The sequence below is a fragment of the Nomascus leucogenys genome, unplaced genomic scaffold, assembly GCF_006542625.1.
Source record: "Nomascus leucogenys isolate Asia unplaced genomic scaffold, Asia_NLE_v1 001616F_30025_qpd_obj, whole genome shotgun sequence".
NCBI classification, from domain to species: Eukaryota; Metazoa; Chordata; class Mammalia; order Primates; family Hylobatidae; genus Nomascus; species Nomascus leucogenys.
Window position 1 is genome coordinate 14449 of NW_022096841.1, and position 13378 is coordinate 27826.

Genomic DNA, 13378 nt, shown 5'->3' on the forward strand with positions numbered 1-13378 from the left:
ACCCAAATATTAATGGGGTTTATTGTTGGGCTGGGGGATTATGATTAATTTTTATAATTATTTATATTAAATTTTTTTTGGGTTTTATGCATGAGTACACATTTCTTTTGTAATCAGAAAATAAAATACTTTAGCAATGGCAGAGTCACTGGAGAAAATAAGCTTACAGATTTCCAAATAGGATAGAAGGCTAACAAAAAACTCAAATTCTAAAATAAAGAACAATCCAATCAAAAAGAACTATGGCACATTTTTAAAGCATTTTGAAATTTCTGTCTTTGTGTAAACAAACTTACAGTTTCAATGACGATAGTAGCTGAAAAAGTCTTCTCATTGATGGATTCTAGGGTACCTTCATTTCCTCTGTAACCTCCATTTAAAACTAGAATTCTTTTTCCTATGATGGAAAAGAATATAAAAATTAATGTGAAGAAATATCTCCACTTTTCTTCTAACTTGTTACAGCAAAATGTACTACACCAAATAAACATAATAAAAAACAAAACCCTTTTTCTTAGAAGTTCTCAATCACTTAAGAAGTGTGTAGTATTTTAGTGCAGTGTATGGATACTTTCACTACTCGAACATTCTAAAGACTTCTCATTTTTCCCCCAATTATTTGTTAAAGGAATATATATGTTTTACTTTTAGACTGCAAAGAATATAAGGTACTTGGAGAAAATGTTCAGAGTCCAGAAGTAATCAGAGAAAATTTAGCTTACTTTGTCTCTTTGCAAAATTCATAAGATGGTTTGGCAGTTTTACAAAAATTTAAACTTATACCTAACACGTGACTGAGCCATTCTATGTATTTACCCAAGAAAAAAGAAACCAGATATCCACACGAAGCTTTGTACATATATGTTCACAGTAGTTTTATTTTTAACAGCCAAAAGCTGTAAATAAGCCAGATGTCTATCAATAGATAACTGGATAAACGAAGTGGTACAGCAGTCCGCCCTTATCCCAGGTTCTGGTTACTCTCAGTCAGCATGGTCCAAAAATAGGTGTGTACAGTACAATAAAATATTTTGAGAGAAAGAGACCACATTCACATAACTTTTATTATAGTATATATTATAATTGCTCTATTTTATTATTAGTTATTATTCTCAATGTTTTACTGTGCCTAATTCATAAGTTAACCTTTATTATAGGTATGTATGTAGGAAAAAAACATAGTATATGTAGTGTTTGGTATTATCCATGGTTTCAGGCATTCACTGGTGGTCTTGGAAGGTATAGGATAAGGGGGGAATACTGCATATCCATACAATGACATACAGCAAGAAAAAAGAATGAACTACAGATACATCCCACCACATAGGTGAATCCAAAATAATTATGCTGAGTGAAAGTAGCCAGACCAGAAAACAGGATACATTTATATTTATAGAAACTTAATTTATATAAAATTCTAGAAAAATATGAACTGAACTATAGTGACAGAAAGCATGTCAGCAGATGCCGAGGAAGACAGAGGATGCAGGAGCAGAAGGGAGGAGGGAGGCATTAGAGAGGGAAATTAGGGGATCTAGTCATCATCTTGATTGTAGTGATGGTTTTATGGAAGTAGGCACATGTTCAAACTTATCAAATTATATACTTTACATATGTGTGATTTATTGTACATCAATTCTACCACAATAAAGCTAACACAAATTTTTCTAATCTGTAAAAAGAATTTTTACTTTAGGGGAAAAAGAATAAAGAATATGATAATTGGAAGTTCCAGAGACTGATGTTATCACTACATTGGCAATGACACCCCCAGGAAGATTTTGAGTCAGAGGTAAACAACCTGGTCAAAGTAGTGTTTGTACTCAGATACGGATAAGTTTCCAAAAGGCAAAGACACCTAAGGGGAACAAAAGCAAAATAACACAGACTTTCACTTGACTATCGCAGAGAGCTAAACAAATACATTACAGATTGAACATTCCTAATCTGAAAATTTGAAAAGCTCCAAAATCTAAAATCTTTTGAGTGCTGACATCATGCCACAAGTGGAAAATTCCACACCTGACCTCCTGTGACAGGTCACTGTCAAGATGCAATCAAAATTACTTAAAATATTGTATAAAATTACCTTCAGGCTATGTGTGTAAGGTGTATATAAAACATAAATGAGGATGAATACGGTGGCTCACACCTGTAATTCCAGCCCTTTGGGAGGCTGAGGTGGGTGGATCACTTGAGGTCAGGAGTTTGAGACCAGCCTAGCCAACATGGTGAAGCCCCATCTTTACTAAAAATACAAAAATTAGCCAGATGTGGCGATGCATGCCTGTAGTCCCAGCTACTTGGGAGGCTAAGGCAGGAAAACTGCTTGACCCGAGAGGTGGAGGTTGCAGTGAGTCAAGATCGTGCCACTACACTCCAGCCTGGGTGACAGAGTGAAACTGTGTCTCAAAAATAAATAAATAAATAAAAATAAAATAAAACATAAATCAATTTCATGTTAAGACATGGGTTCCAATCCTAAGATATCCAATTATGTATATGCAAATTCCAAAATCCAAAATTGGAAACACTTCTGGTCCAGGCATTTCAGATGAGAGATTCTCAACCTATAACCATAAGCCTAATATAACAAATGCTATCCATATATGTCTACGTTTTGCTCCAGGAAAAAAAAAAAAAAAAAAGTATTCCAGGAAAGGAAAATCCATTGATGCCACAAAACAGCTTCATCAGAGAGCCAGTAAACTACAATGCCCTTGAATCCAATGAGAGATGAGTTACCCTGGCAGTTAAGGTCGCCAAGACAGAAAAATAACTACAACCATCAAGTACTGTCAAAATACAGTGGTTTAAAAAATGGAACCGCTCATTTTGATGGCATATGTATTAAATGGTCTGCAAAACAGATTTACCTGGTGCTGGAATTACTGTCTCTAAATGAGTCTGGTCAAGTTTCAGCTTGTCTCCAGAATCAATCATCTTTACAACAGCCGTATATTTGTCAATTACTTCCTGTCATGTAAAATGAACACTTTTATAATAGAAGAAATATGTGCACACTCATTTAAAAGGTCAAAAGCAAGTGAAATGAAGACAAATAAAATATCAATCAAAAGGATGAGCAACTCCTTCTACAAATGACAATTTTCTAGATTGCATACATGATTTCCCAGTCTATGGTTCTCAATAAAGAACTCAATTCAAAGCTTAGTAAAGGTTTTCATCTGGAAAGAATAACAGATTGGTGGTCCTGGAATAAGACTTTAAGAAATCTAACAAGAGGGGTAGTATTGCCTAGCTTAATGTACAGTAGAAGAAGGGCAATAGGCATGCACAAGGCTGGGTGCTAGAATAAAACTAAATTTAGGAAAGGCAAAAAGGGAGAAAAGGCCTAGAATACTGATACAAACTTTAAAATCTCAGAGTAGGCCGGGTGCGGTGGCTCACACCTGTAATCCCAGTACTTTGGGAGGCTGAGGCAGGTGGATCACCTGAGGTCAGGAGTTTGAGACCAGCCCGGCCAACTTGGCGAAACCCCGTCTCTACTAAAAATACAAAAAGTTAGCCAGGTGTGGTGGCGGGCGCCTGTAATCCCAGCTACTCGGGAGGCTGAGGCAGGAGAATCACTTGAACCTGGGAGGCAATGGTTGCAATGAGCCGAGATCGCATCACCGTACTCCAGCCTGGGCAACAGAGCCAGACGCTGTCTCAGAAATAAAAATAAAAATAAAAATAAATAAAATCCCAGAGTAGCCAAAAGACAGTTTCTCAAGCAAACAACAAGAAGTCCTCATAAGACCTCTGACAGAATAATTATTAGGCTGGTGTAAAAGTAATTGCAGTTTTTGCCATTACTTTTAATATATGGCCTATCATTAAAAAATAAAATACATTTTACTGACAAGCAAGGCATGCATGCTGAGGTTTTAAGGAGTTGCTGACGGGACTTCATACATACAATCTGTCCTAGTAAGAAAACAGATCAACGTTGAGTATAAACTATGGAAGAAAAAGAAATATTTCTCCAACAATCATGAATTCAGCTTCCATTTCATGGAATAATCAAGAATTTTAGACACAATACTTCTGCTACTAGGACTTGATTTTCAAGAAATACCAAAATAGCTTCACTCAGTGACCCAAGCTTTTTTCACAAATTCCATTCATAATTGCATGTCCTTACCTTAACAATAGCCTTTTTCTTATGATATTTCTCTCCCAGTTTCTTGGTTATAATTTTCACAATAATTCCTAGGAAATAATAACAAAAAAGAGATGAAAGGAAAGACAGAAGTGATTATTTGTAATTTACTTCTTCCTTTTAAACTATGTTCACCCAAAACCACAGGAAAATGTAACTGCCCTGCCAAATAAGAAATGCTGGAGTTCTCTGCCTTCCCTACAATGAAAAACATTTCCTTAGCAATCTTTTATTCCTTCTTCCCCTTTCTGTTCAACGTGGTTAGCAAGAGGAAAAATATATATACATATATATACAAAATGTCTGATTTCTACATTGAAGATTGCTGGAAATCTAGGACTGTTATCCGTAAATCAACTGTAATCGGTAAATCTCAACTCTAGTACTTCATGTCTTTCGTAGATAGTTTCTTTCCATTGCAGGAAGTGAAAAGCACTGAGTTGTTCACTGCTGATAAAACTCAGATTGCAAGAGACTCACTGGAAATTGCAAGGCACTGAGCCTTCAAGCTTATGCAGGACAGTTCTCACTATGCCCCTTTCTCATTAAGTTGCTTTGAATTTCATACAAATGGGATTCCTCCAGATTAGTTATAGCTAAAGGTATTGTTCTTCTGACCATCTAATTCTCAAATGGGAGGGAAATCTGGGCTTACTTCTTATGAATGAATTCAGAGTTTGCTTCTTTACCATTTTTCCTGATTTGGATTAGTTGTCTAAAAACTAATAATGAAAATTAAATTGCCTAACAATGCAATATTCACTACAATGATTCTATATTTGCTACTTCAAGTGAATATATCAAAGAGATGGTCAAGTATTTCATAAAGCCATGCTTAAAATCATACTGCTTTAGGAAGGACTTTGGGGAGAGGGTATTTCATAGTAGAAAGATATGTTTATGGAAAAATGTGAATGGTCTTATTCTGAAATCTCTCTTTTAAGACTTTCTAAATGAAGCCAATTAATGCCAACACAACTTCTCCAATTTAGTCATACTATTTTCTGGGCTAATTTCTCAAAGGCTCTCATGGGTTCACACTCTAGTAATTGGAAGATAATTCATTACATCACTGTACTTATTGGCCCTTGTCCACAGTAGATCTGTTAAAAATCTTTCCTTTCTGAGTTTAAAAACTAGGCACAGTGGGCCAGGGTGGTGGCTCACGCCTGTAATCCCAGCACTTTGGGAGGCTGACGCAGGTGGATCACCCGAGGTCTGGAGTTTGAGACTAGCCCGATCAACATGGAGAAACCCCGTCTCTACTAAAAATACAAAATTAGCCGGATGTGGTGGCCCATGCCTGTAATCTTAGCCACTAGGGAGGCTGAGGCAGGAGAATTGCTTGACGTCAGGAGGCAGAGATTACGGTGAGCTGAGATCGCGCCATTGCACTCCAGCCTGGGCAACGAGAGCGAAACTCCATTTCAAAAAAAAAAAAAAATTAGGCACAGTGGCTCGGGCCAGTAATCCTAACACCCTGGGAAGTCGAGGCAGGAGGATCACTTGAGGCTACTATGTTGACCAGCCTGGGCAAAAGAGTAAAACCTTGTCTCTACAAAAAATACAAAAATTGGCAGGGTATTAGTGGTGCATGCTTGTAGTCCTAGCTACTCTGGAAGCTGAGGTGGGAGGATCGCTTGAGGCCAGGAGTTTCAGACCAGCCTGGTCAATAGAGCAAGACCCTGTCTCTATTTAAAAATAAAAAAAAGAATAAGACACTCTGAAAGTTTTACGAAATGTCCCATCTCAGTTAAGTCTAAATATGGCATCAATAAATAATCATTTTAAAATATTGTTAAATGTTTAAAAACTATTTTTAAATTATTTTAAAACAATAAGCAATAATAAATAAGCAATAAAATATAAAACTCCCTTGAGTTTGTGAAATTAAAGCTTGCTTTTCTCCACAATGTACCTATTAATAAATGGACATTCTAGTTCCAATAAGTTGTAAATTGAAAACCAACACTTGAGCATTTACAGTTCTACTTTTGAACTCATTTCTGAAAACATAACCTTTTGTCTTATAGCGAAAATTGAAAATCCTGGCTCAAATTCAAGATGTCCATAAACAAGTTTAGTACTAAACTTAAAGAACATTATAGTCTATAAGCATGAAGTAACTCTCCAATAGAGGTGCAACCAATAATTAAAGATCTAATAGGAAGAAAAGTCATTGTAAGTTATAACTAACTCTATCTATATAGAACATACGTGTTTGAAAAGTTTAGTTACTTATACCAAATGCTAGTTAAATCATTCACTTAAATATACGTTTAGAACTTAAGAAACTCCAGCTGAATACTTACAGGCTGTAGCCAGTAGTCTGTTCGGGGCAGTTTCTTTTCTTTTCCTCTTCAATCTGTAGAACACATAATGTCTTAAAATTATCTCCCTAAAATCCTCGCTGGATTTCAAAATACTATTCTATTTAGCAAAATAACACCATAAAACTGTGAAGTCTTCTACTTCACAGAAGACCAATGACATAATTTGCGAGCTCTGATAAATAAACATTATTTGTCATTAGTTTTTGATTTAAAAAAAACTTGCATTTTAAAAAGTATATAATAAAGCAAGTCAACTGACCTAGGAAGCAAACAGACACAACTCCTATTCAGCTGCAAGACCAGCCAGTACCTGCCCTCACCCACTTTCTCCCATATGACTGTCAGAAGCTGGAAAAGAGGCCACGTTTTCATGCAGTAAAATCGTAACACATGGATCAATGTAGCACAGCGTGGTTAAGTATACAGCCTGGTAGCAAACAGGGGGTTCCCTGTTTGAAAATGACAGTAAAGCTCATGAATGAAAGGGAAGAAAAATACCACCAAGAGATAAATAAATGAGAGTGACCAAAAGAAAAGAGCGCTGTCTGGCTGTATGGCGAAAATATCGAATCTTTTCTTTCTCAACTGCTTACAGTTAACCCTAAGTACCAATTTTCAATGGGATCAAACAATGTAATAATCCCTTGGTTGATTCGAAACCTCATTTTAGCTGGGCGCAGTGGCTCATGCCTGTAATCCCAGCACTTTGGGAGGCCGAGGTGGGTGGATCACGAGGTCAGGAGTTTGAGACTAGCCTGGCCAAAACGGTGAAATCCTGTCTCTACTAAAAGTACAAAAATTAGTCAGGCATGGTGGTGCATGCCTGTAGTCCCAGCTACTCGGGAGGCTGAGACATGAGAATTGCCTGAACCCTGTGAGGCAGAGGTTGCAGTGAGCTGAGGTCACATCGCTGCACTCCAGACTGGGCCATAGAGTGACACTCCATCTCAAAAAAAACAAACAAAAAAAACCCTCATTTTAAATCCTTCAACTTTTCAACCAATATTCTAAATTAGTATGCATTATATTTAAAGAAGGTCAATTTGGCTTTCCATTTTACTTTGAATAAAATTAAACTTAAAAAATCCCTGTCACAGCATGTAAGACCTCTGTGGTGTTGGCCCTCTTGGCTCTCTGACCTCAAATGCCACCAGGTGCTTGCTGCACTCCAGTCCTGTGGGCCTTTCCTTCAGATGCTTGATCGTTCCTGTCTAGGCACTGTTCACAGGATCTCTCCCCAGGCCCTACCCTCATACCTCCTTGGCACTCAGCGTTTTGTGATCACTCACTGGTTCACTGCTGAGCAGCTCTGTCGTTAGAATGAAAGCTCCATGACTAACAGGACTGTTTTTCTTTCTACTATACAGACCTGGGGCCTTGCACAATGTGCAGCATGTAACAGTGACTCAGTTTCATAGTATATTCATCTTGTATTATACTTGAAGTTTTTTAGATCGTCCTGAATGATGTGAGAACTAGGAACAGAGAAGATTAACAGCCAGCCGGGTGCAGTGGCTCACACCTTGTAATCCCAGGACTTTGGGAGGCCGAGGCGGGCAGATCACCTGAGGCCAGGAGTTCAAGATCAGCCTGGCCAGCATAGTGAAATCCCGCCTCTACTAAAAATATAAAAAATTAGCCAGCATGGTGGCAGGTGTCTGTAATCCCAGCTACTCAGGAGGCTGAGGCAGGAGAATCACTTGAACCTGGAGGTGGAGGTGCAGTGAGCTGGGATTGCACCACTGCACTCCAGCCTGAGCGACAGAACACAGAGCAGGACTCCGTCTCAAAAAAAATAAAAAACAAAAAACAAAGACTGAATGGCATTTTCTATCCCTTCACAATGAAGATGAAAAGAAATGAGGAGACAGAGGAAATAATATAAAGAAAAAAGTTAGCTTCTTGTATCCATTTACTCTTTCTCTTCTATCCTGCCTCTTCTCCTTTCCACTTATTTTCTTAATTCATTGATAAGGTAGGCTATGTGTTAGAATGGAGAAGGGGATAGTTAGGAATATATTAAGAACCTCCTGCAGAATTACTCTAAAGTCTTGGGTAGATTTAGAGCCCAAATATGGCCCTAAATATGGATAATCATGTATTTCCAGTGATTTTTCACATAGACTTAGCCATCAGGCTAAATCAAATAAAACCGTGTCACACTGGGCCAGGTGCAGTGGCTCTCACCTGTAATCCCAGCAATTGGGAGGCCAAGATAGGCATATCATTTGAGGTCAGGAGTTTGAGACCAGCCTGGCCAACATGGTGAAACCCTGTCTCTACTAAAAATACAAAAATTAGCCAGGTGTGTGGCACACATTTGCAATCCCAGCTACTCGGGGAGGCTGAGGCAGGAGAATCTCTTGAACCTGGGGGGTGGAGACTGCAGTGAGCCGAAATTATACCACTGCACTCTGGCCTGGGCAACAGAGAGAGGACTGTCTCAACAACAACAACCAGAAAAAAAAACATGTCACAGCTTTCTCTTGCTAGCTAGGAGGTGCTAAGTGGAAGTCAAAGTCAACAGGAGAGTAGCGGTTGAAGGAGGGAGGCCAACCACGAAGGACTCCAATTTCTAATTGAAAGGGACCGTAACAGCGCAGGGAGTTTCAAAGACAGCACCTGAGGCATTAAAAGAAACCTATTTAGGTGGAGCATGGTGGCTCATGCCTGTAATCCCAGCATTTAGGAGTCCGAGGTGGGTGATGACTTGAGGTCAGGAGTTCGAGATCAGCCTGGCAAACACGGGAAACCCCATCTCTACTAAAAATACAAAAATTAGCTGGGTATGGTGGCAAGTGCCTGCAATCCCAGCTACTTGGGAGGCTGAGCCAGGAGAATCATTTGAACCTGGGAAGCAGAGGTTGCAATGAGCCGAGATTGTGCCACTGCACTCTAGCCTGGGCAAACAGAGCGAGACTCCATCTCAAAATAATAATAAATAATAAATAAATAAATAAACCTATTTAGAGGGGCTCCAACTCCAGTTGGGAACTGTATGTAGCTAGGTCACTATTCCCTAGTCTGTACATTGATAATTTTCCTAATTTTCTATTAATCTAATAAATGGTGAAATGATTTAATTTTCCTTGGGTTCTAAGGTGTCCACATGCAGTCCATAAACTGTACCTCCATTATTTCATCCAGTGCAGATTTCTTTTTCTTCTTTTCTTTAGGACTGAGCTGAGCTCTGGGAAGATTCTTTTCGTTTCATGATGCCTGAAACTTCCTATCGTCTCAGTGCACTCGGTCCCAGAGTACTGACGAACAGGAGAACCATGCTTGTACAAGAACCATACATAAACCAAGCTTTACGATGTGCAAAATTCACAATATAGAATCAATGTGTGACATATTAATTTACAGGAGATTAGTGAAAACCATGGAGTACCTGTCCACATCTCTTACAGAACTATGAGCACTGTGTGAGCATTTAACCCGTGCTGTCTTTAACTCTCTGCCTAAGCCTATGCAGCATTTGTGTGACCTCTGCAACCAGATTTAACCCGTGCTGTCTTTAACTCTCTGTACCTATCAGCACTGTGGAGCATTAGTGGTCAACGCCTAGACTGTGTGAGCATTTAACCCGTGCTGTCTTTAACTCTCTGTACCTTCTCCTCACTCCTTCGGTCAGTGCTACTATACTCTGTATAGCAGAATGATGGTAGGCAGCTTAGGCTTTGGTGTTGAGCAGATCAGGGTTTGAGGCTACTTCTATTAGGACCTGGAGTAGTTCACTTCCTAAGCCTCAAATCTTCATCTATAAATGAAGATAATAACATGACCCAACTCCTAACTCAAATGCAAGAATTAAATGACATGTTTTCAAATGACCGGTTTAAGTCTAGCATGTTACTCTTAGTTCTGTTTTGTAAAGCAAAGTTCTCAACGTGTTACTTGAAAGTTTTTTAATTGCTCCCGACTGCCCAGAGTTAACAGTATAAATCCTTTTTTTTTGAGATGGAATCTCACTCTGTCGCCCTGGCTGGAGTGCAGTGGCACGATCTTGGCTCATTGCAACCTCCGCCTCCCAGGTTCAAGCGATACTCGTGCCTCAGCCTCCCAAGTAGCTGGGATTACAGGCACCCGCCACCACGCTGGCTAATTTTTGTATTTTTAGTAGAGATGGGTTTCACATGTTGGCCAGGCTGGTCTTGAACTCTTGACCTCAGGTGATCCACCTGCCTTGGGCCTCCCAAAGTGCTGGGATTACAGGCATGAGCCACTGCGCCTGGCTGACAGTGTGAATTCTAAATTCTTTACTGCCATATACAACTGTCACCATTGGTCCCAGAATACCATTCTAGTCACCATCCCTGACTTACTATGTACACCAGCCACTAAGAACAATTTGCTATTGACTGAGCCATGCCCTATGCTTTCAGCCTCTGAAAATTTGCACATGCCCTTGTTTTATACCTAAAAATAATCTCTCCTTTATCTCCGTTTGTTAAAATTCTTTAAGGTCCATTCTTCATGAGGTTCTTGGATCTTGCAGTGTTTTGAACTGCCACAGCGCCTTGTGGCATGCATCACATTGCACCTTGTATGATAATCATTTGTATGTATGACTCCTATCTTGTAGTACGGAGGAACCATCTATTTTTCCTGCAAAGTAGCAGTAACTATCTTGTAACTGACATTAAATAGATGCTCCATTAATATTTGCTGATCAAATGACTTTTACCCATCTAATCATTTAATGTGTCATATTTACAAAAGATGAAGCAAAGGATAAATATTTACACAAAGCTACCATGGAGCTAACCAAGAAAAAAATACATGATAGTAGAGAATACAACAGATTTATTATTTTCCTTTATTTGGACTTTAAAAAATGCATTTAAAGGTAGCATTAGATTGATGAACTGCTGGGTTACTTTAAGCTTGAAGTCAACTAAAACCCCTACTTCTTTCTCTATGGAGAATTGTAGGTAAGGACTCCGTCACTCTGTTTTATGGGGTGTTTTCTTTACCTGTCAGGCTTTCCATTTACCTTTGTAAAATTTTACTCACTGGGTTTGACCTGTAATTCAACCCACTGAACATATATTTAAACTCTGATTCTATTACTGAATGCATACCCAGGGTTGAAAACTATAAATAATGGGCATGGGTTTTGAACAGGCCAAATCCATGTAAAGATAAGCTCCTCAACATGCTAGTAAATGTTCTTTAGATTTAAGTTTACTTTGAACTAGGGATCCAGGGATAATCAGATCATAATCAACCACAATATGTCTACAAAATAGGCACTAATAACCCTAGCAAAAGAAGAGTTAGGATTAGGTGGTTATTTTGGCTTGAGTGATCACCACTTCCTCGTCTCATGTTCACAAACTACCTATTTCCTATCGTAATCTGTTGGAAATGCTTGTTAATCTATTATTTCTAAAGATTTTTCCACTTAAAAAAAATATATTTGCTTATTTTTCTGCCTTCTGACTCCTCTACCAATTCCATGATACCTCAGAGGTCTCAACAGTGAGTGTCCAAATATTAATACATCTATAAATATTTCAGTATTTTGGTATTAATCTCAGCTTAGACACTTGAGTTTATTTAAGGCTATTATTTACTCTTCTTAAAACTCAGCTGGGCTGGGCGCAGGCTCATGCCTGAAATCCCAGCACTTTGGGAGGCTGAGACAGTGGATCATTTGAGGTCAGGAGTTGAGACCAGCCTGACCAACTGGTGAAACCCAGTTTCTCCTAAAAATACAAAAAAATTAGCCGAGCATGGTCGTGCATGCCTGTACTCCCAGCACTTGGGAGGCCGAGGCAGGAGAATCGCTTGAACTTGGAAGGCAGAGGTATGGTCAGCCGAGATCATGCCACTGCATCATTAAATGCTTACAATGTTTAATATGGGGAAAAAGATGACCAGAAGAGCCCAGGGGAAGTGGGAAAACCAGATGTAAAGGGCATTCCAGGAAGCGGAACAGCAGATGTAAAGGCAAGAAAGGACGAGACCCAGGCTCATTTAAGAAAGCACAATTCAATGAGCACAGTGAGAGCAAATGGCAGGAGACACACAGGATCACAAAAGTCCACTTAATAGTATGTAAAAAAATTCGAGGTCATCTTAGAGATGCTGAAACCAAGAGATGTTAATAAATGAGTGACATGGTAAGAGCTGAAGTTTAGAAAGGTCCTTTTGCTGGCAATATCAAGATTCCATTAGAAGGGGAGAGACTGAGACAGGGGTAAGCAGAGTTAAAATAAAATCAAGGCAAGATATGAATATGAGCAGAAGAAAATGGAAAGTAAGGCTCCTTGAACAGCCCTCATTTTTTGCTTTCAGTAACTAGGGTGAATTCTAGCCCTTCTTAAAGAGTAAAAGAAGCCCAAAGGAAAACGGAAATGAAAATCAAGTAAACTTTTCAAGCCAAATAGGGGGGCTCATTTTCGTGCCTCAACATAGCCTAAAATGTCCACGTTTACATCATTTGTTTTTCTAGGTTTTAGATATATAAGAGATATAAATCCACAGGAGAATGAATCCCAAACTATATTATGTACCGTAATCTCAGAGAAAAAAGTTTAGATGTCTTTTCAGTTTTATTACCTGTGACCTATTACATACTTATACATATATTGTTCCTTATTCATGGACTCAAGTCACAACATATTACATAGATAACTTATTAAATAAATTATCAAAAATTGGTCAAATAAAACTAATATTTTTACTAATATCAAGGTTTGCATAGGGGTACAGCAGGCTGAATAGACCCCCAAAAAATCAAGGTCCTTATCCCTGAAACCTATCAGTGTTATGTTTACCTAAGAAAAGAATCTTGCAAATGAGGTTAAGTTAAGATCTCGAGATGAGGAGCTTGGCCTGGACTATCAGGGTGGACCCTAACTATAATCATCCC

The 13378-nt window shown here is 38.7% G+C and overlaps 1 pseudogene; it reads right to left on the bottom strand.

Annotated features, from left to right (window-relative positions):
- Nucleotides 1-230: 230 nt before the first annotated feature.
- Nucleotides 231-9778, bottom strand: LOC115834057 (annotated as a pseudogene).
- Between the last annotated feature and the right edge of the window lie 3600 nt (nucleotides 9779-13378).